The sequence below is a fragment of the Sminthopsis crassicaudata genome, chromosome 6, assembly GCF_048593235.1.
Source record: "Sminthopsis crassicaudata isolate SCR6 chromosome 6, ASM4859323v1, whole genome shotgun sequence".
NCBI classification, from domain to species: Eukaryota; Metazoa; Chordata; class Mammalia; order Dasyuromorphia; family Dasyuridae; genus Sminthopsis; species Sminthopsis crassicaudata.
The window spans coordinates 48,523,764-48,546,046 of NC_133622.1; the positions used below are offsets into that span (position 1 = coordinate 48,523,764).

Below are 22,283 nucleotides of genomic sequence, written 5' to 3' on the forward strand. Positions count from 1 at the left end.
ATCTAAGTGTATGATCCTAATATTAGGATATTTATTTTTATCAATGTTTAATAGACTACTGATAGATATGCAGTTCAGAATACATCTAAATTTTTAAAAATGCATATGTGTATATTTATACATGTACATTTATGACACATGAATTATATATACATATGCATAGATATATAGATATATAAATAGATAAAGTTTTATGGAGTTTTTAATAAAAGTTAATAAAAAAGTTCTTTAAAAAGTCAAAAAATAAAATGAAAGTGAGTATTTAATTCTTTACAATTAGATTTGCTTTTTTATAAAAGTATAAGAATAAAGCAAATTTTTTGTGAATAGATATGCCTAGTATTTTTTTTATAGCAAAAATTACAATACAGTTTCATGGTAGACATACTCTTAAAATAACATGCAATAGTATGATATTTCTTCATCTTTTGTTGTTATTATCACTGCTTTGGGAGCCACATTTTAAATAAATATTAATTTAATTTTTCCAGTTATCTATATATGTATATATGTGTGTGTACATATATATATATATATACATATACATTTTATATATGTAGAATAAGTGTTTTAATATCATTTTAAAAGATTTCATGCTTTATTCCCCTGAATAATTCTGATCAAATAGCCTTTTATTATTTTCTTATTCTAATAACCTTTCATTGCCATGATCACCTACTTGTTTTACAAAATAGAGTGCTTTTATATTCATTTTCCTACTTGCATCCTTAATTCACTTTATTTTATCCTTTTCAGATATGATTTTGATTTACAATGTGAAAAATTATGTTGTTTGTGAAAATTATATATATTTTCCTGAGATTTTGAAGCAAATAGATTTAAACCAAACCTCAAAAGAAAGGAGAATACATAACTTTTTTTAGGGTAGGTATCTGATAGATCACTTTTTCTCATTCCTAGATAGTCTTATTTTTTGCATTATTAATACTAATGGCAGATTTAGGTGTAAGCTTTTGGAACTTGTAAGTATTTTGGTTATTAATTTCTGAATATATTCTATGAAAATACTGAATCTTAATGTTATGATACACAAGACTACAATTAAAGAATTTATGAATTGTGGACTTTAGAATAATCATAGATGATCAAATAGTTTTCAAATGATAGATAGTCAATTTTTGATTAAAGATTACCAAAAATGTCACCAATTGGCAATTTTGGTGGCTTCTATTTTGTTTCAAGCTAAACGTCTAGGGGAAATGAATTGTCACCACTAATATTTTTGAGTCTAGTATCTGTCTAGAATGATAAATTTTCTTGCCTTTTGCAAATTATTTGTAGAGGAAACTAAGAACATTGTAATATATGTACATATAATAAAATGTAGTATAAATATACATTTAAAAGATATATAACTTCATTTTCTCAGCAACTTATAGCACTACAAAATTACATCTTATTTAGGAAGGCTAACTATTCTTCTTCCTTTATTGACTTTTTATTGCTATCTTTATAGTATTACTTCCAAACCTTTCTTCTCATTTCAATCATCCTATCTTCCTTCTTATTCAACATAGCACTTTATTTATCTTAAGGATGTAACCTATGGGCCCCTATTCATTTTATGCTGTTTTTTTTTAATACTTTCCTGATATAATTCTGATTTACAATGTGAAGATCTTTGCATTTATAATTTTCTGAGAATTTTAGGCATACTAACCCTTTCATCTCTTATGAATTTTCATTTTTTAATGATTCTTGGTCTCTTTCTCTCTTTGTGTCTCTGTCCCAGTCTCTGACTGTGTCTCTCTGTCTTTCTCTTTCTTCCTCTCTTCCTTCCTAACTGTCTCCCTCCTTCCCTCTGCCTCTTTTCTATATAAACAGTTTATATATTGGTCTTTTCTCATTGCTTATCCTTTTTCATTTTGTGTCATCTTTTCCCACAAGCAACTATTCTGCTTGGATATTCTCTGACAACTCCCACCCACCTACCCCTACCACCAGGTATTATATTTAGCCAGATTTTTTTCTCGTTTCTCATTGTTCTTATTAATTTAAGTAAACAGATTATGTCTATATGGTTCTATCTATCTATATTACTTATGTGATTATATTTTAATTCTTCCTAAATATATTCTTCTAAAGTGTATTTATATGTGTGCATGTGCATACACATAGAGTGGCATATCCATATGCATGCAGATACACAGATTGCTTTGAAAAATCTATTTTCACAAATATTTCAAAAATTAATGTCAATTTTACCTAATTGATTACATATTCTGAAATAATGGAACTTGATCTTATTAGTCCTTTCTAGATCTCTTTGGAACTTATTTTAGGCATGAATTCTTTAAAGAACTAAAACTTGGTTATCCATAGAGTTGATTATTTGAAACTTTTTCTTCCAGGATGATTTCCAAGTTTGAATATAAAAACATTTAAATTCATGGAGACTTAAAAACTAAAAAAGTCAATAAGTTTATCATGGTACTTCTGGATACAATGTTCCATGAAAAATTGTACAGCAGCTCCATGCGACATATTAACTTAAACTATCTTTTCAAATCATGTCTAGGTGTTTTGAACTTATTATTAGATTTTACTATGCCACTGAGGAAGAGGGTATATTTAATATAATAGCATTTTAACAATGTTACCATTTATGCTAAATAATTTAACATCCATAATTACTTATAGTTAATCCTGGTTATATCTCTCCCTCTATCTCTCTTTCTATCTATCTATATGTAGATAAATACACAACACACACACACTTGAATTTCTATTATTTTGTATTTTATTTTTATGAACAGTTCTAAATAATTTCCTTTCCTTTCCCTCAACAAGCCATCAATAAAAAGAACATTAATACAACACAGCAGGTATCTTGTTAGTGAATGAAAATAGCTATGGTTCTTTTTAACCACACTGATAAAAAGTGTAGGACCAGAAATTTGGGTAGCCAACTGTAAGGAAAAGTATCATATGTTTCATTCCCTGTCTTGTCAAAGTTGCTATAAATGAATGACCTAATTAGAATTTACACAAAGTATGAAAATAGGGTTGCCATGACTACCAGGTATTCTAGCTCACCAGGGAAGTGCTACTCTAATGATGATAGCTCAGGGGTAAACATATGAGGTAAGTGATGAACAAGGACCTTCTTCCAGTTGAAAAATGATTACACATTTGTTACATGATACTCAGTGCATATAAACTTGGCATTTCTTTTTACTTCCTTCTTGTTTTTTTTTCTTTCTTTCAACGATTTAGAATTTATCTATCACCAAAGAGATATATACTAAAACTTTCCTAGAATAATGTTCTCTTTGATACAACATAATTAGCATAAAGTGACTAGTACAAATGAGAGCTAATAATTTAGAGGAAAAGCGATGCTTTATCCTTGTTCAACCTTTATTCTGCTACCTAATATAATGTACAATTAGGCCCTTTATACCTTTGCTCTGTTTTAATCCTCTCCCCTCCTTTCCATTTCAAGCTCTTAGAACATTAGTCAAAAATATAAAAAATTCCATATGTATAGTGACACAGTATAAAAATGGCCTGGAACTGTCATGATGGACTAATACGATGAGGGGAATACTCACTTATTATCACCTGAGAGTTGAAGAAAAAGAGTACAAGCTCATTCATTCAGGGAGAGAACAATGATAGCCAAATAAAAGGTAGTATTGTGGAGATGACTGAAAAATAGTGAAGAATTTGGTTCTCAGAAAAAGAGAGTGAAAACAATGCTTCGCATATAGTTATTTATTAATAAATACATTTTATTTAATTTACTTTATTAATTTATTATTTAACATTAAAGGTTAGACTAACCCATCATGATTTGAGACTCTTAGTTGAGCCATATATGAGAATCAAAATATTCTATGAACAGAGTGGCTATTAATTAGTAGAAAATAACAGGAATTGGTACGAGAAAGCCATATCACTGAAATATGGTGATTCATTCCTAGGGGATACACAGAGGATAGAATAGGACACGTGAATCTATTTTTCTATTCTCAAAGCATTCTGCCCAACCAGAAATTATGGGAATAATTTTATGAATAATAACATACGCCAAATTGTCAATACAATTATAATTTGTGATGGTTACAGTTTCCTATTTCTCCACAGGATCCACAATAATACCTTGCAAATAGGAGGCAGAATTACAGGCTTGCTGAAAGATTAGTGGTCACTTTCAAGAACAATGTTTGGCTTATCTAAATGTATAGTGAAATCTATATTAGTATTTCCAAAATACCAACTTTCAGCATTATGATTTAAAATATTTTTGAATCATTGCTTTTTTTATCAATCTACTTCCAGGATTTATTATTTAAGATTTAATGTCCTGAAAATATAAGTTTCATATAAGAAAAACTCACTGATTAAATTATTTATTTAAAGATTATTAGTTGGGACAGCTAGGTAGTGCAGTGGATAGAGCACTAGCCCTGAATTCAGGAGGACCCGAGTTCAAATGTGATCTCAGACACTTAACACTTCCTAACTGTGTGACCTGGGCAAGTCACTTAACCCCAGCCTCAGAAAAATAAAATAAAATAAAATAAATAAATAAAGATTATTAGTTAAATATCTAATGGTTGTATATGTTGTTTTATGAATGCCATTTTTACAAAATATGATGTTATGTCATATATGCATGCATGTATTCATTAGAGTTTAGGAATTTAAAATACAGTTGTGAAAAAACAGGTGAATCATAAAAATATGTTTCTAGCATAATATGTGGTTATTTTATGTGATTCATATTACATATGAAAGTAAATTCTCTGTATTTGGTGAACATTAAAATAAGGAGTAATATAGAGTAGTTCCCATTTTAGAAGGTCACATTTTAAGAACTTTTCAAAGTTTACTTCTCAGTGTCTTGATTTCAGTCCTTTTGGAAAAATACAAGTTTTATTATAAAGGGCCAATGTTAGGTTGATAATAGTGGGTGAGAACACCACAAAAGTTCTAAACCCACATTTGATAAAATGTCAAAAGATATTAGTCACTAGAACTACTTTGCAAGAGCAATATATGGATTGTATTATGACTAATACCAACCAAAAGTAAGAATATTTGAATTCAGCTAATTTTTTAGTGGAGTGTGTGAAGAGTTTTCACAACATGGATTAAATGACTTTGGAGGTCTTATGAAACTTTTTAAGAGGAGAAAGACAATGAGTTCTATTTTCAATATATTGAAATTAGGAGAATTTTATGGCATGGAATTTGAATATAACTATCTACCAGTAAATATAACATTTTGGACCTGGAATAAAAAAAAAAAAAGTTCAAATCTAGACTGGGACACACAATACCTTTGAGCACCTGGTCAATTCAAACCCTTTGTCTCATTCTTCTTATAATTATATCATTTGCACACTTGGACTATTGTAATTATTAAATGATATGATTTTTAAAAAATTATCTTGAAGACCATAAATGAATGCTAGCTGCTATTTATCATCATCATTTTATCATAACAAGATAATGTTTAAAGCAAAAGTATTTGGTAATAGGCCAGATACTCAGTTTTAGTAACTTTAATATTATGGTGAATTTTATAAGTAATTATGATAACTTTGCAAAATAATCTGTGTTCTTTTCAGTATTATTTAATATTTTAATGTTTTTACAGTGATTGAAATGACATTTATTCAAAACTTTAATACCAAAATAAATAGCCTCAAAGTCACTCACTACACACTCACTCACACACACAGAGGAAGTAAGAGAAAGCAGGTTTATTCTTTTCCTTTCTATGAAAACTGATAGACTTTTTTTTTTTTTTTTTTTTTTTTACTGGACACAACTACAGTTGATTACTGACTCAAATGTTTTGGTTTGGAGTATCCAATAAGCTAGATCAGTTATTGAATTTCAACTATACTTTTTTATTTAAAATTTTTTCTGCATGACCTTAAGTATAATTAATTTTATTTTCAGTGCTGTAACAAATATCTGGATTTTCCATCTGTTTATTGTCTAAAATAGTTTGGAAGAAGAAGGGAGCCAGTGTTAAAATTCAGATTGGAGGTAGGATAGGGCTGCAGTAAAATATCAGAAAAGATCAATCTATTATCAAAGCAGAATGAAAATAAATAAAAGGAGTGCCTTTCCTAGTGATTTTTAAATAATTGATATAATGTTACATGATTCATTTCATTTAAACAAAAATTATTTATTACCTTCCATGTATCATACACTGTAGTAAGTGTTAGGCATATAAATAAGAAAAAGAAGGACAGTTTCTATCTTCAGTGAGCTTACAATCTGACAGAAAGGCAATATACAAAAGAAATCTGAAAGGTGGGGGAGAGGCTAATACCAGGTAGTAAGAGATATAGGGGAATCATGTTCGATGTAGTTCAACCCAAAAGGAAATTCTGATACAAAGTGCAGAATTAGCTGTAGAGTCCTGATCCCAGCCCGTTCTAAAGAAAAGCTGTGGAAGAAATTGTTTCCCCTTTGCTCCAGCCTGTCAGTCCAAAGGAGAAAAGGCTGAGGAAGTTGAGAAAAGCTTGAGTATCCAAAGCTGATTTAAACAGAAGAGTGATGAAATTTCAGGTAATAAGCTTATCCTGGGTGAGAAATTATGTCTGTATAATCCAAACTGCAGATCAAAAGTGAAAATCAATTTTGCTGTTATGCTAATAAAATCTGAAAGAAACTTTAAAAACATGATTATCTGTGTTAATAAAAAGTACAGTTTCAGCAAAATTTGTGATTTCAAATCATTTATACGAAATTAAACATTTTCTTTCCTTCCAATACTGGATAATTTTCACTTTACAAAATGAATGTACTAGATATGGGTGTCAACTGTACTTCTTGAATTAGGAGAGATGCTGTGATCATTACATAAGAAGTCAATATATTCCCACTTGGTATCTAGAAATTTAGAACATATTAAGGATAAAAAAAATGGGAATTTGTAATAAATTTGTGAACTTCTTGTGCTCCTAAAATAGTTTACATGTTCTTTAAAATTTTTGAAGCATCTTCTTTTTAAAAAAATCTAAATTTAAATGTACTATAAAAAGAAATATGAATTATAGTATTGCACAGTTTGGCAGCATAGGGCTGATACCATTTAATTTAGATGAAGAGATTTACTGCTAGCCTGAGAGGTTTTGAAATTGGCTTATTCATCAGCTTTATATTCCATCAAACTGTAATCATTATCTTTTCTCTGATGGTAGTTCCATATATAGTATTGACTGTCATAAACCTTAAGAATACAGCAAATCTCTCTTTTTCTGGACTGAGCAATTTAGAGAATGAGATTAATTTTAGGAGAAGAGCAGCATTAATCATTAATTCACAATTTTTTTTTGTATTGAATGTCTAACTTTTTTGGTGTTTGAATAGTTTTAGATTTTTAGATGTAAGAACTTTGTATATTTTACTAACCTGAATGTTTTATGTATTCTCATGGAATATATGTTAGGCAAAAATAAATGCCATCCTTCTAGGATGAATTCAGTACCATTAACTCATCCTGGCCATATGAATAATGCCATATGAAGAGTATTCATTTCAGATAATGGCAGAATGGTTTCCCTTTTTGGAGATAAGGGGATAATCTTCAGCACTTGATTAGTTCAGTTCAGTTAGTTAGTTCAGATTTGGGGTATACTACATCAATCTGTTAGAAGCTGATATTCCTGAAAAATAATAGAATTCATACTGATGTGAGAAATGTCTTTCACTGATAGCCCTTGAAAACTTTGCTGTCAATAATTTTGTTAAGTTCTTTTGAAGGCACCAGCATATTAGACTAATGGTTTTATGGTTTCTGGTAGGTTTATACAATTATTTAATTAATAATAAGATGCATAATCAAGAAAAAATAAATTCATTTCTACTGTTGAGATAGCACAATGTACATCTTTTAAGTATTTGTTCATTCATTAAAGAAGCAAACAAGAACAAAAGGAAACAAACAAAAATAGCATTTCCTAAGCACTAATTGTATGCCAGGATTTTTTGCAAATACAGTAAGAGTTTCAAAGTGTTCCTGCTCTAGAAGAATTTGTAATCTATAAAAGGAAGAAAGCATCATAATACTAATATATATATATATATATATATATATATATATATATATATATATATATATATATATATATATATATATATATATATATATATATATATATATATATATATATATATATTCAAAGTGTCTTGCCTTGTGAGGTCATTACATTTATGTCTTATTAGGTCTATTTGCAGAATTGTTTTTGAACTTGCTTAAAGAAATCCAATTCAAAGGACACTATGCTTATCTAAATGTAACTTTAAGAATAAAATGCTCATCCATCATAATTAAATTATGTCACTGAAAGTTGTTAATTGCTACAGATTGTTAACCTGAATTCTACTGTAGTATTTAGTTTTGTTTATTTGTTTTCTCTTTCTCACTCCTTCCCTACCTTTCTCCCTGCCCCTTCAATTCAATGTATCTGATGCATAATAGGTCTTGGATCACAGATGCATTGCTTAACTTCTCAATTTCTCCAGCCAACTCTTTAGTCTATAAATTACAGAGGAGTTGCTAATCTGGAACAGAAGTAGTTTCCTATAGCAATTATTTCTGGGTTCCCACTCTTCAATGCCTTTTATTTGAGGAATTATTGGTATTAGAGTTATGCTTGTAGGTCAAAGTTGTTACACTAAATTACAGTAATAGCTAACATTTATATAGCAGTTATTATGAACCAGGCACTATGCTAAACCTTTCACAATTATCTCCATTGATCAAAACAACAACCCTACATTAGGTGCTATTATTATCCCTAATGTAAAAATGAAGAAACTGAGGCAAACAGTGACTTGCCTAAGATTACACACACAGAGCCAGTAAATGTTCAAAGCATGGTTCTATAACTTAACTTGACAATTCTTTGCAAAGTTAAGACACCAGGAATATAATCCTGAAACAACTAGAACTAACTTTGAAGTTTAATAAGGAGGAATACACATACTAACATATATATATATGTGTATAAATATATATGCATGTATGTATTCATTCATGTTTCTACACATGTATATACATACATTAATAAATGTATACACAAAATGTGCAGATGTGTGTATAAACATATTTTTATAAGTGTAAGGGCCCTTTAAATGGGTGGTGCCACAGCACAACAGGAGACTGAGTGGCCGAGAAGTAATCTCTGTGGATATAGGACTGCCCTGTGGGTGGTCTCCTGTCCATATTGAGATAGCTTCATAATGGGTGACGACTCTCGCTGGTTGGCTGTGTGTGTGACCTCACAGGCCTTTTATAAACCCACTGTAAATAGCAGTCACTCTCTTTAACCTTGCTCCTTAGCCTGGGGTAGCCAAGCCAAGCCAAGCTGATGGATAGCCAGGAAGTAAGGAGTTTGGTAGTGAACATGTGGGTCTTCAGACCAGGTGTTCACTAGGGAGCTGACAAGTCAGGGCATTATGTGAGTAGGTATAATAAAGGCTTTTAAGATTACACGTGGCTGTTCTTGAGTGCGCTACCGGTTATTAAACTATAGATTCAAGAGATCATGGCCAGAGACCTTTGAAGGCCTCAGAGGAGGCGAGCTGGGTAGAGTTGACACTGCAAAGGTCAGTGGTCAAAAGTACTCTGTTGGGCATAGGACAGACTGGTAATTGTAACTGCCAGGAGGGCATATTACAGATAAGCATTTAATTGATAAGAAAAAATAAATAAAATATATTTAATTACTTAGAAACACCATTAAATTTCATTCTGGGGGGCCTAAACACATCTGGATTTTTTTCCTGAGGATCAAGTATAATTTTATATAAAGCACATTATAACTGTCAAACACTATATAAATTAGTGATTGCTTCTGAATTTAAAGTTAAAAATAAAAGTTTAATACTCCAATTCTCCAGTGAATAAAACATATATACATGTATATATGTGTATCTATCTATGCATGTATATATGCATATATACACTTAAACATGGACATTTATAAACAATACATAAAAACTAACATGCATGCATGCATACATATAAAAAAGACTATAATTGTTTGTATAAATATACCAGTTCAGGCACCAAACAGGAACACTTTATTTTGATGTTAATAGAGAAATTCCAGAAATGAAATTCTATTATATTTTATTCTTTCCTAAAATATCCAAGTAAATCTGCTATGTCATCTCTCATTCCTCTGATGCTGTTCTTAGTCATAAACCTCTATGGATTTAGGTGAATGCACTTCTTGAGCAGCTCTATTAATAGCATCATGTTTTGCCATAAACCTAGGCCTGCCATAAAAGGGTAAAATAAGGTGTTTTTTTGGGGAGGGACTTTCTTTATGTTTATGTATTTAAAATGTACATTTGGAAATGTGATTATAATGATTGTAACACTTAAGAAAACATAAATACACTATGATCTCAAGCATCTCCAGTTATTGGCTATATTGAGATGTCATCTGTACAAAATCAGATAAAGAGAAAATTCACAATAATTTCTTTCATAATTGACCAGATGAACCAAATTTAGTATCTTTTTTTGAAGGGATGTAGGAGGGTAGTGGAGCTACAAATCTTTTCATTGTACCTGAACCAGATTTAAATATAATTGGGGAAAAGTTTAACACAATAAATGAAAAAATGTAATACAATATAAATTTTCATTTCTTATATTCTAAATCAAAATGTTGCCCTCAGGAATCTATTTGAATTTGACATTATTAAACTAGACTGTACTTAGAAATATAAATCAAAAGTTGGACATTTGACTTTTCATTTCCATAGTAGTAATGAAGGAGGTAGTTTTTAAAAGATGTAGATTATTTCACTTAATTTAGAAGTATAATTAGAATCAAAATGATACTACAAGATAAATATGGACTTTAATCAGTGAGCCCTAAAACAGAAATTAAGCATTTACTTTGGGGAGGATATAAGTGCTTGATATAAGGGATTCTTCTTAATGTAGAATTCTATAGTCTTTTTTATGAGAAACACATTCTTTGTGTTGTTCTCTATAAAACAATTTTGGGAGGACACCTCCCAGAAAGATTATTTCAACAGTCTAACCAAGCAATGTTGACACTCTAGAAGTATGTACTTTAGTTAGGCTATTGGTATTTTTGGAATAGTGCTGAATTTCTCTTCTATTCATCAAATTGTCCCAACTGATGCCTCTTTTTATTTAAGATTTTTACAACTAGTTTTTCCATTATTTTCTATCTGGAAAGGGGACTTCTACTATATCCTATCAGTTAAGACACTAGCACATATTATGACTGCTAATTCTACTCCATAAGCCAAAATGCTACTTTTTAAAGTATTATTCCTTTTCCTTCTAATGAGGTCCTGAATGTTGTTTTGGGCAGAGAGAACCTAAAACATTGATCCCTGAGGCAAGTAGGAAGAAGACACTAGCAGTGATCAGTTTAGTTCCATGATTCCACACTCTGGGAAGGTTGTCCATTTTGAAATTGGAGTTATGTCAGACCCCTGAGACTTAACCTTTGTAGAAGTCTTGATCTATCTTACCTTGCCATGACCTGTCAGAAATCCAAGTCATGTTCCTGAGGTTAAATTTTCCCTATAAAGGGTACTTATGGACTGTTACCCTTTTTTGGGTCAGTCTGCCATGGGAATCAAAGATCAAAGGATAGTTATGTGGTCCTGTCTACTTTTTCTAGATTGTATGTTTTAGGTGGTGCTCTTATTTCCACATATTTTGGGAGTACCTCCTTGAATTCAGGAACATTTTGGTTTCATTTCAACCTCTCAAATTTCTTTGCCCCTTCAACAACTGGGTATTGATTCCCACCCCTCTAATGCTTAATGAGGCCAATATGTACTGGTTTTATCCAACCTCTCCTCCCCAAATGGCTTAAATTAAATTTCTTTTAAAGAGCCACAAAGTCATTAGCTGATTGATCTAGGGGTAGAGCAAAACTCAAATTATGTCTCTCCTGTTTTAGCTACTGGCCATTAATTTCTGGTCACCTAAGAGCATTAAAGTATGCATCCAGATGGGGATCATCCCATTTTAAATTTGAGGATGTTCTAAGATTACTTAATTAGCCACACTCTGACCTGATGACAATAAAATTCCCATGTTAAGAAGGTAATGGGAGGTTGCTGTATAAATTTATACTTGTATTGTTGTGGAGTACTTAGAACTTGGTTAACCTATAACACTATTATATTTTAGTTTTCATCATTCAGTCATTCAACCAATTGTTCATCATCAAAAGAGTGTGATTGCTGTGCTGGAAAAGCATACAATTTAGTAAATAAATATAGAAAAATAACAAAATTTCATAATCATGAATATACTATACTTTCATCAAAATAAATAAAATAAAATCATTTGATTATAGAAGAGGAATGAAGCCCTTTATGCTGATGTAACATACTCTGAGGTATCACCTCACATTTATCATATTGGCTAATATAACAAAAAAAGGAAATTGTTGAATGTTGGAGGAATTTTTGGAAAACTGAGAGACTAATGCCTTGTTGATGAAGGTGTGAGCTAATCTAACGATTATAGTTCTAACAATTATGCCTAAAGAATTATAAAATTGCAGACCCTTTAATACAACAATATCACTAATAGGATGATATCCCAGAGACATCCAAAAAAGGGGAAAAAAAGAAACCATTTTTATTTTTTTACTTTTTAAAATCAAATTGCATTTTATTTTATTTTTTAACTAAAGCCTTTTTTTTTAATTTTCAAAACACAGGCATAGATAATTTTCAGCATTCACACCTGTATAACACTGTGTTCCAATTTTTTTCCTCCTCTTCCTCCCATCTGGCTCCTCCCCTACACAGCAAGCAATTCAATATATGTTAAAGTGCACAATTCTTCTATACATATTTCCATAAATATCATGCTGCACAAGAAATATCCAATGAAAAAAGAAAAAATGAGAAAAACAAAAATGCAATCAAAAAATGAAAATACTATGTTGGGATCTACATAATGTCTCAGAGTACTCACTCTGGGTATAGATGGTTCTCTTCATCATAAGATTATTGGAACTGGCTTAAATCACTTTGCTGTTGAAAAAAGCTATATTTGTCAGAATTGATAATTGAATAATCTTGCTATTGTTATGCTATTGCTATGTTATCCTGGTTCTACTCATGTCACTCAGCATCAAATCATGTAAATCTCTCCAGCCCTTTCTAAATTCATGCTGCTGATTATTTCTTACAGAAAAGTTATATACTATAACATTCACATATCATAACTCTTTCAGCCAATCTCCAACTGATGGATATCCACTCAGATTCCAGTTCCTTCTCACTACAAAAATGGCTACTAACACTTTGGCATATATGGGTCCTTTTCTCTTTTTAATGATCCCTTTTGGAATACAGATCCAGTAGAGACACTGCTAGGTCAAAGGGTATGAACTGTTTCATAGCCCTTTGGGCATAGTTCCATATTTTTCTCCAGAATGGTTGAATCAGTTCACAACTTCACCAAAAAAGTATAAGTGTCCTAGTTTTCCCATATCCCTGCCAACATTGATCATTATCTTTACTTGTCATTGTAGCCAATCTCAGAGATGTATAATAGTACCTCAGAGTTGTCTCAATTTGCATTTCTCTGATCAATAGAGTGTTAGAGCATTTTTATATGAGTTGAAATGGTTTTAATTTCTTCATCTGAAAATTGTTCATGTCTTTTGATCATTTATCAATTTGGCAATGGCTTGTATTTTATAAATTTGAGTCAATTCTCTATATATTTTAGAAATGAAGCCTTTATTAGAAAACTTGAATGTGAATTTTTTTTTATTTCCCCAGTATTCTACTTTCCTTCTAATTTGTCTGCATTGGTTTTGTTTGTGCAAAAAAACTTTTTAACTTAATATAATCAAAATTATACATTGTGCATTTTATAGTTCTTCTTTGGCCACAAATTCCTTCCTTCTCCACCAATTTGAGAGGTAGAATATCACTTGTTCTTATAGTATCACTCTTTATATATAAATCAAGAAGCCATTTTGACCTTATTTTCACATAGTGTGTCAAGTGTGGAGCCATGCCTTGTTTTTGCTATATGAAATTTCAAATTTCCCAGCAATGTTTGTCAAATAGTGAGTTCTTACTCCAAAAGGGGTCTTTGGCTTTATCAAACACAAGATTAATGTAATCATTGACTGTTGTGTCTTGCAAATCTAACTTATTCCACTGATCAACTATTGTATTTTTTAGCCAGTACAAAATGGTTTTGATGACTGCTGATTTATAATATACTTTTAGATCAGTTATAGTTAGGTATTCTTCATTTGTATTTTTCATTAATTCCTTTGAAACTTATTTCCTTTGAAACTTATTTTTCCACTGGAAATTAATATGGCAGAAATTAGATATGGATCCACACTTAACACCATATACCAAGATAAGATCAAAATGGGTCCATGATTTAGGCATAAAGAGGGAGATAATAAATAGATTAGAGGAACAGAGGATAGTCTACCTCTCAGACCTGTGGAGGAGGAAGGAATTTATGACGAGAGGAGAACTAGAGATCATTATTGATCACAAAATAGAAGATTTTGATTACATCAAACTAAAAAGTTTCTATACAAATAATACTAATGCAAACAAGATTAGAAGGGAAGTAACAAATTGGGAAAATATTTTTAAAGTTAAAGGTTCTGACAAAGGTCTCATTTCCAAAATATATAGAGAACTGACCCTAATTTATATGAAACCAAACCATTCTCCAATTGATAAATGGTCAAAAGATATGAACAGACAATTCTCAGATGAAGAAATTGAAACTATATCCACTCACATGAAAGAGTGTTCCAAATCACTACTGATCAGAGAAATGCAAATTAAGACAACTCTGAGATATCATTACACACCTGTCAGATTGGCTAAGATGACAGGAACAAATAATGATGAATGTTGGAGGGGATGTGGGGAAACTGGGACACTAATACATTGCTGGTGGAGTTGTGAAAGAATCCAGCCATTCTGGAGAGCAATCTGGAATTATGCCCAAAAAGCTATCAAACTGTGCATACCCTTTGACCCAGCAGCGCTACTACTGGGATTATATCCCAAAGAAATACTAAAGAGCGGAAAGAGACATATATGTGCCAAAATGTTTGTGGCAGCTCTTTTTGTTGTAGCTAGAAACTGGAAGATGAATGGATGTCCATCAGTTGGAGAATGGTTGGGTAAATTGTGGTATATGAAGGTTATGGAATATTATTGCTCTGTAAGAAATGACCAGCAGGAGGAATACAGAGAGGCCTGGAGAGACTTAAATCAACTGTTGCTGAGTGAAATGAGCAGAACCAGAAGATCACTATACACTTCAACAACAATACTGTATGAGGATGTATTCTGATGGAAGTGGAAATCTTCAACATAAAGAAGATCCAACTCACTTCCAGTTGATCAATGATGGACAGAGGTAGCTACACCCAGAGAAGAAACACTGGGAAGTGAATGTAAATTTTTAGCACTAATATCTGTCTGCCCAGGTTACATGTACCTTCGGAATCTAATGCTTATTGTGCAACAAGAAAATGGTATTTACACACATGTATTGTATCTAGGTTATATTGTAACACATGTAAAATGTATGGGATTACCTGTCATCGGGGGGAGGGAATAGAGGGAGGGAGGGATAATTTGGAAAAATGAATACAAGGGATAATATTATAAATATATATATATATATATATATATATATATATATATATATATATATATATATATATATATATATATAATAAAAATTATTAATAAAAAAAAAGAAAAAAAAAGAAACTTATTTTTCCCTATTTTCCCAAATAATTTGCATAGTATTGGAATTAATTGTTCCTTAAATCTTTGGTAAAATTCCCATTTAAATCAATCAGACTCTGGAAATTTTTTCTTAAAGGATTAATTAATAGCTTATTGAATTTCTTTTTCAAAAAATGGGACTATCTAAGTAATGTATTTCCTCCTCTGTTAATCTGGCAATCTATATTTTTGTAAGTATTTATCCAGTTCAGTTATATTATGAGATTTACTGACATACACTTGGGCAAAATAGCTCTTAATTATCTCTCTAATTTCCTCTTCATTGGCAGAAAGTTCAACCTTTTCATTTTTGATAACTAAGAATTTGATTTTCTTCTTTCCTTTTTCTAATCAAATTAACTAAAGGTTTATCTATTTTGCTTTTTTTCATAAAATCTACTCTTAGTTTAATTTATTAATTAATTAGTTTTTTTTTTTTTACTCTCAATTTTATTAATCTATCGTTTCATTTTTAGAATTTCAAGTTTGGTATTTGATTGGGGATTTTTAATTTGTTCTTTTTCTAGCTTTTTTAGTTGCATGCCAAATTCATTGACCTCTATGAGGTCTCTATTTTATGCAAATAAAATCTTTCTCTATTTTATGCAAGTAAGCATCTAGAATTATAAAACTTCTCCTAAGAATTGCTTTGACTGCATCTCATAAATTTTGGTATGTTGTCTCATCATTGTTATTTTTTGGGATTAAATTATCCATTGTGTCTATATGTTGGTTCACCCACTCATTCTTTAGAATTAGATGATTAAGTTTCTAATTAATATTTGTTCAATATCCTCCTTGTGCTTTATGACAGATAATTTTGACTGTTTCGTGATCTAAAAGAGTTGTATTTACTATTTCTGCCTTTCTGCACCTAATTTTGTTGCTTTTATGACCTAATACAAGGTCAGTTTTTATGTTGGTTCTGTGGTCAGCTGGAAAGTAGTATTTTCCTTTTTGTCTCCATTCAGTTTTCTCCCAAGGTGTATCATACCTATCTTTTCTAAAATTCTGTTTCACTTCTTAACTTCTTCCGTATATATTTTGTGTTAGTTCTGATAAAGCAACTAGTACAGTTTTGCTGTGTGTTCTTGAAGCTCTTTTAACTTTTTCTCTTTTAACATGGATCCTATAACACTTGGTGCATATATATTTAGTTTTGATATTACTTTATTATCTGAGGTACCCTTTAGTAAGATATAGTTTCCTTTCTTATCTCTTTTAATTATATCTATTTTTGTTTTTGCTTTATCTGAGATCAGGATTGCTACCACTGCTGTATTTGTTTGTTTTTTAAGTTAACTGAAGCATAATAGATTCTGCTCCCACTTTTTTTTACTCTATGTATCACTCTGCTTTAAATGTGTTTCTTACAAACAACATATTGTGGGATTCTGACTTTTAAATATAATTTGCTTTGCACTTCCATTTTATGGGAGAGTTCATCTCTTTCACGTTCATAGATAAAATTATTAACTCTCCATTTCCCACCACCTTTTTTCCAACTTATATTTTTCTCTTTTCACATTTCCCTTCCTACCATTATTTTACTTCTAACCACTACCTCCCTCAATCTGTCCTCCCCTTTTACAGTCCCTCCCACTATCTGTTCCTTTGCCCTTCTATTTCCCTTCTTCCTTCTATTTATTACCTCTTCCTTTCCTTTTCCCTTTCTAAAGGACCTTTTTAAACAAAAACATTTATAGCAGATCTTTTGGGGGTGACTAAATTTGGCAATCAAACAGATGGCCCAACAATTGGGGAATGGCTAAAGAAACTGTGGTGTATGATTCTAATGGAAGATTACTGTGCTATAAGAAATGATGATTTTAGCAAAATCTGGAATGATATGAACTGAGGAATCATGACATGAAGAGCTACTGAATCCATGTCTCTATCAATCTGTGATTCATGATCCATCCATCTGCTGTCACTTTCCTCACTTCCTTATATTGTTCTGTCTGTTTTTGTCTCTGTCTCTATCTCTCATACACACACACACACACACACACACACATATATATATGTATATATGTCCATAAAATTTTAGTTTTTAACGAATCAAAAAGGAAGATAATTGAGAGTAAAGGAAGTAACTGTTATAACAACATGAATCATACTTTCTATATATTTTTCTTTTTTCCTCTCCTTGGAATAATTTTTTATTTGGAAATTTAAATGTATAACTATAATTTTGATGTAATTATAATTTTGGAGTAGTAAAATAACAAAAAAACCTATCTTATCTTTTTATAAGTGTTAAAACTTGTTACCTGTCTTTTTAAACTTAGTATTTTTTAATAGGTTGCAGTTTGCTTTTTTTTTCCCTGGTGAACTGATAACATCATGTCCTGAAGATAAGCATATATAAGTTTATTCCTTATCCATTAATTGGATTCTAAAATTAATCACAGCAGGTAAAGAAACAAAACCTTGAGATTGAGAATAATCAAATTATATGCATTCAATATGTATTTAAATATAATTAAAGTCATAATAAAGTATATGTATACCTATTTTATGCAAATACCACATTTGGCATCAAACACTTTTCATCTCATAAAAATAAACAGCTCAGACAGATCTTTACATTAATTTTCTTTTTTTTTTTTTCTGTGCTCCTTAGTTTATTTATATCATCTTTTACATCTAAATCATGTACTCAATATGACTTATATTGGTATATAGTATGAAATGTTTATGCCTAAGTTTCCTCCAAACTTCTTTCTTTTTTTTTTTTAATTTTTACATTAATTTTCAATGAATCATAGAACATACTTTGCTCTTTCTGGATATTTTACCTGAATTTCTTCTCCTCTGTACACATGTACACGCACATGTGCACATACACACACACACAGACTTTAATTCATTCCTCAATAGAAATATAATGAATTTTTATGATCTTTCCTTTTTTCTACATTCTACTCATTAAATCTTTAAATTTCGTTAGGCAGCAAGTCTTTTTTTCTTTTAATTTGAGAATTTTATTTTTAACAATACCTTATTTTTCAAAATACATGTAAAATAGTTTCCAATATCCACCTTAGCAAAACCTTGTGTTTCAAATTATCTGTCTCCCCCATCCCCAAGACAGCAAGCAATGTGAGATAGGTTAAAGATGCGCAATTCTTCTAAACATATTTCCATAATCATCATATTGTGCAGGAAAAGTAAGATCAAGAGGGAAAGAAAAACAGTTGAAAGAAAAAAACAACAACAAAGGTGAAAATACTATGTTTTAAACCACATTCAGTCTCTGTAATCCCTGCTTTGGACTTTCTCCATACTAATTCTATTTGAATTTCCTTACATCCCTTTCTTGTTGAAAACAGCCAAGTCCATCACAGATGATCATCACATTATCTTTTTGTCACTATGTACAGTGTTCTCTTAGTTCTTCTTACTTCACACAGCAACAGTTCATGAAAGTCTTTCCAGGTTTTTTTGAAATTAGCCTATTCATCATTTTTAATAGAACAAAAAAATTCCATTCCATTCATATACCATCACTTATTCAACCATTCCCTAAATGATGGACATCTACTCAAGTTCCAATTCTTGCTATTACCTAAAGGGTGATACAAATATTTTTGTACATGTGGGTCCCCTTCCCTTTTAATGATCTCAATAAAGACACTCTTGGATTAAAGGTTATACAGAGCTTGATAAGCCTTTGGGTATAGTTTCAAATTGCTCTCCACAATGGTTGGATCATTTCACAGCTCCACCAATAATGCATTAGTGTGTCAGTTTTCCCACATCTCTACCAACATTTATCATCATTTATTATTATTTTTTGTGTCTTGCAAACTGAGGTTAAATGACTTGTGTAGCATCACACAGTTAAGAAGTATTAAATGGTTGGATTTGAACTCATGACTATAGGCTGTTGCTCTGCTACATCTAGGTGCCCAATCATTGTCTATTCCTGCTGTCTTATGGGCAGCAAGTTTTATCAGATGGAGAGTTTACCTCAAAGCCAGGAAGACCTATATTGAAATATTGCCTCTTACATATCCTGACTGTGTGAACTTGGGAAGAACAGTGAACTTTAAGGGCTCTAGACAACTCTCTAAGACTATGAGTTGAGTTTCACAGAAGATGCTTTGGTAGAGGTAGTGAGATCTCCATACTCCAGTGAATTAATAAAATATTGGGAAGTATCTTGGTGACACAGTGGATATAGCATTGGAATTAGAGTCACAAAAACCTGAGTTTAGATTCGGCTTCACATACTTACCAGCAGCCAAACCTTGGCTAATTTTGTGACCAGGAAACTGAGGCAGCACTTACCTTTCAGGTTTGTTATAAGGATGAAATGCGTTAACATTTATAATTTCCTTAGAGCAAGATCTGACACATATTTGGAGCTTTCAAAATACTTAGATCCTTTATATTTCTTAATTTCACTTTTAAAATTGATACTTTTCCATATTTTACTTAATGGGAAGTATTCCTGTTCTTTTTTTTTATTAGTAAAGCTTTTTTTTAAATTTTCAAAACATATGCATGTATAATTAATCCTTGCAAAACCTTGTGTTCCAACATCTCCCTTTCCCCCCATTCCCTCCCTATACAGCAAGTAATCCAATATATGTTAAATGTGGTAAAATATATTTAAATCCAATATACACATACATATGTATACAATTATATTACTGCACAAGAAAAATCATATTAAAAGGGAAAACATGAGAAAAAAAATTCAAGCAAACAACAACAAAATTAAAACTTCTATGGTGTGATCCCCACTTACTTCGCACAGTAGTTTCTGGATATACGTGGCTGTCTTCATCACAAGAACTGGCCTGAATGCATGTCATTATTGAAAAGAATAGATTATTGTATAATCGTATAATCTTGTTGTTGCTATGTATAATGATCTCCTGATTCTGCTCATTTCACTTAGCATCAGTTCATGTAATATCTCCAAGCCTTTCTCAAAGTCTTTTTATTCTTAATTCATAAGTACTGATTTTTAGAAATATATTCAGTTTTCTCCATATGTCCACATGCTAAAGCAAAGAGCTAAAGAAAAGAAAGCTAACCTTTTTGTTCTTTTAACATTTTCTTTCTCTGTTTAACTGACTTGTCAGGGAAACATAATGCTGTTAGAGTAGGGGGTGAGAGGGGAAGCCTTTGGGTTTTGAATCTTATTTCCATCTCTATCAATGATGTTGATACTTTTGTCACTGACAATCTTCAAAATGTTGGAAACAATAGTGTCACCTATGTTTTATAAATTTGCTAAATAACTTTTTTTCTTTCTAAGATATAGTTTCTTTCCTTTACTTAACCAGTAGGCAAGAATCAAAAAATATCAGGAAAATTCCTGGAATAGAAGTTCCTACTGGTTTTCTGTTGTGAGAACTAATGGATTATATTATCTCTCAAATATCTTTTTGCCAAAAAGTTGCTAAAATCTCCTTATCACTATCTTATCTAAGAGAAAAAAAAACATGTTGAGACAAGTGTTATGGGACCTTTCAGAAATGAGAGTGAGAGATTAAAAGAAAAGTAATAGAAATGACTATAGTTAAAACTAAAGACATTTTAATTTGGCCAAAGTGCTACTTCTGAAGTTTGGCCTCTACATCCTATCTCTTAAATTATATGTATGTGTTATTTAACACTTCATTGGGTAAGAAAATATATAAACATTAACCATAGAATGGAGACTGTTTAATTCATTTCATTATTTATTATAGAGTTTTTTTTTTAATCAAGGGAAGTAGAAATACATATTCATTAATTTTAAAAAGTGAAAAATATCCAAAACAGTCATATTATTAATTCTTAATATATTCTAGAACAAAATTCTGTTAGAATATTTTTAAAATCATAAGTATTTAAAAATAATAAACATAAACACAGAGCCTAGCATCAAAACGTAACAGATTTAGAAATGGAAGTATTGTTAGAGATCATCCAGTCCAACCTCATCATTTTTCAGATAGGGAATGGTGACACAAAGGAGTTAAGTAATTTGGCAAGGGCCAAATGAGTGTTAAGTATCAGTCAGAATTGAGCCATAGTACTTTCACTGCAACTCTAGAACATTAATAACCACACAAAAAGCAGGGGCAACAGGATTTTTTAAAATTCTCCAGTAAAAACTAGTATCCTGATATTTCCCATTTTGGTGCTTTTAAATGAACAAAAACAAACTCCTTTGAGACTTAAAATGAATGTTTTCTTCAGGATTACTGTCCCTATTTTTTTTTGCTTCAGTATAAAGCATCACAACAGACTTTCTAGTTGTTGTTTTGTCTCTTATTTTGCTACTTTGTCTAAAGTGGCCCTGTTCTTACTCATTAAGAGTAAAGCAAAGGTAGCTTTTAGCACTATATGAAGCATAGGAAGGGCAGGTAGTTTTCTTCTTATGGGGAACATAGCAAGTGGTATCCTAAATTAGCAGTGGACTTCAAACTACAGAAAGTAAGCCATACAAAGGAAGTAGACACTTCATCCTA

The 22,283-nt window shown here is 30.9% G+C and overlaps 1 long non-coding RNA gene across 1 annotated transcript in view; it reads left to right on the forward strand.

Moving 5' to 3' along the window:
* The first annotated feature begins 3,050 nt into the window (after positions 1–3,050).
* The window catches only part of LOC141546148 (uncharacterized), a 147,059-nt gene continuing 127,826 nt past the window's right edge, over positions 3,051–22,283 (forward strand). Inside the window, exon 1 of the long non-coding RNA XR_012483251.1 lies at positions 3,051–3,105. This is a non-coding gene — a long non-coding RNA (uncharacterized LOC141546148). The remainder of the gene's footprint in view (positions 3,106–22,283) is intronic.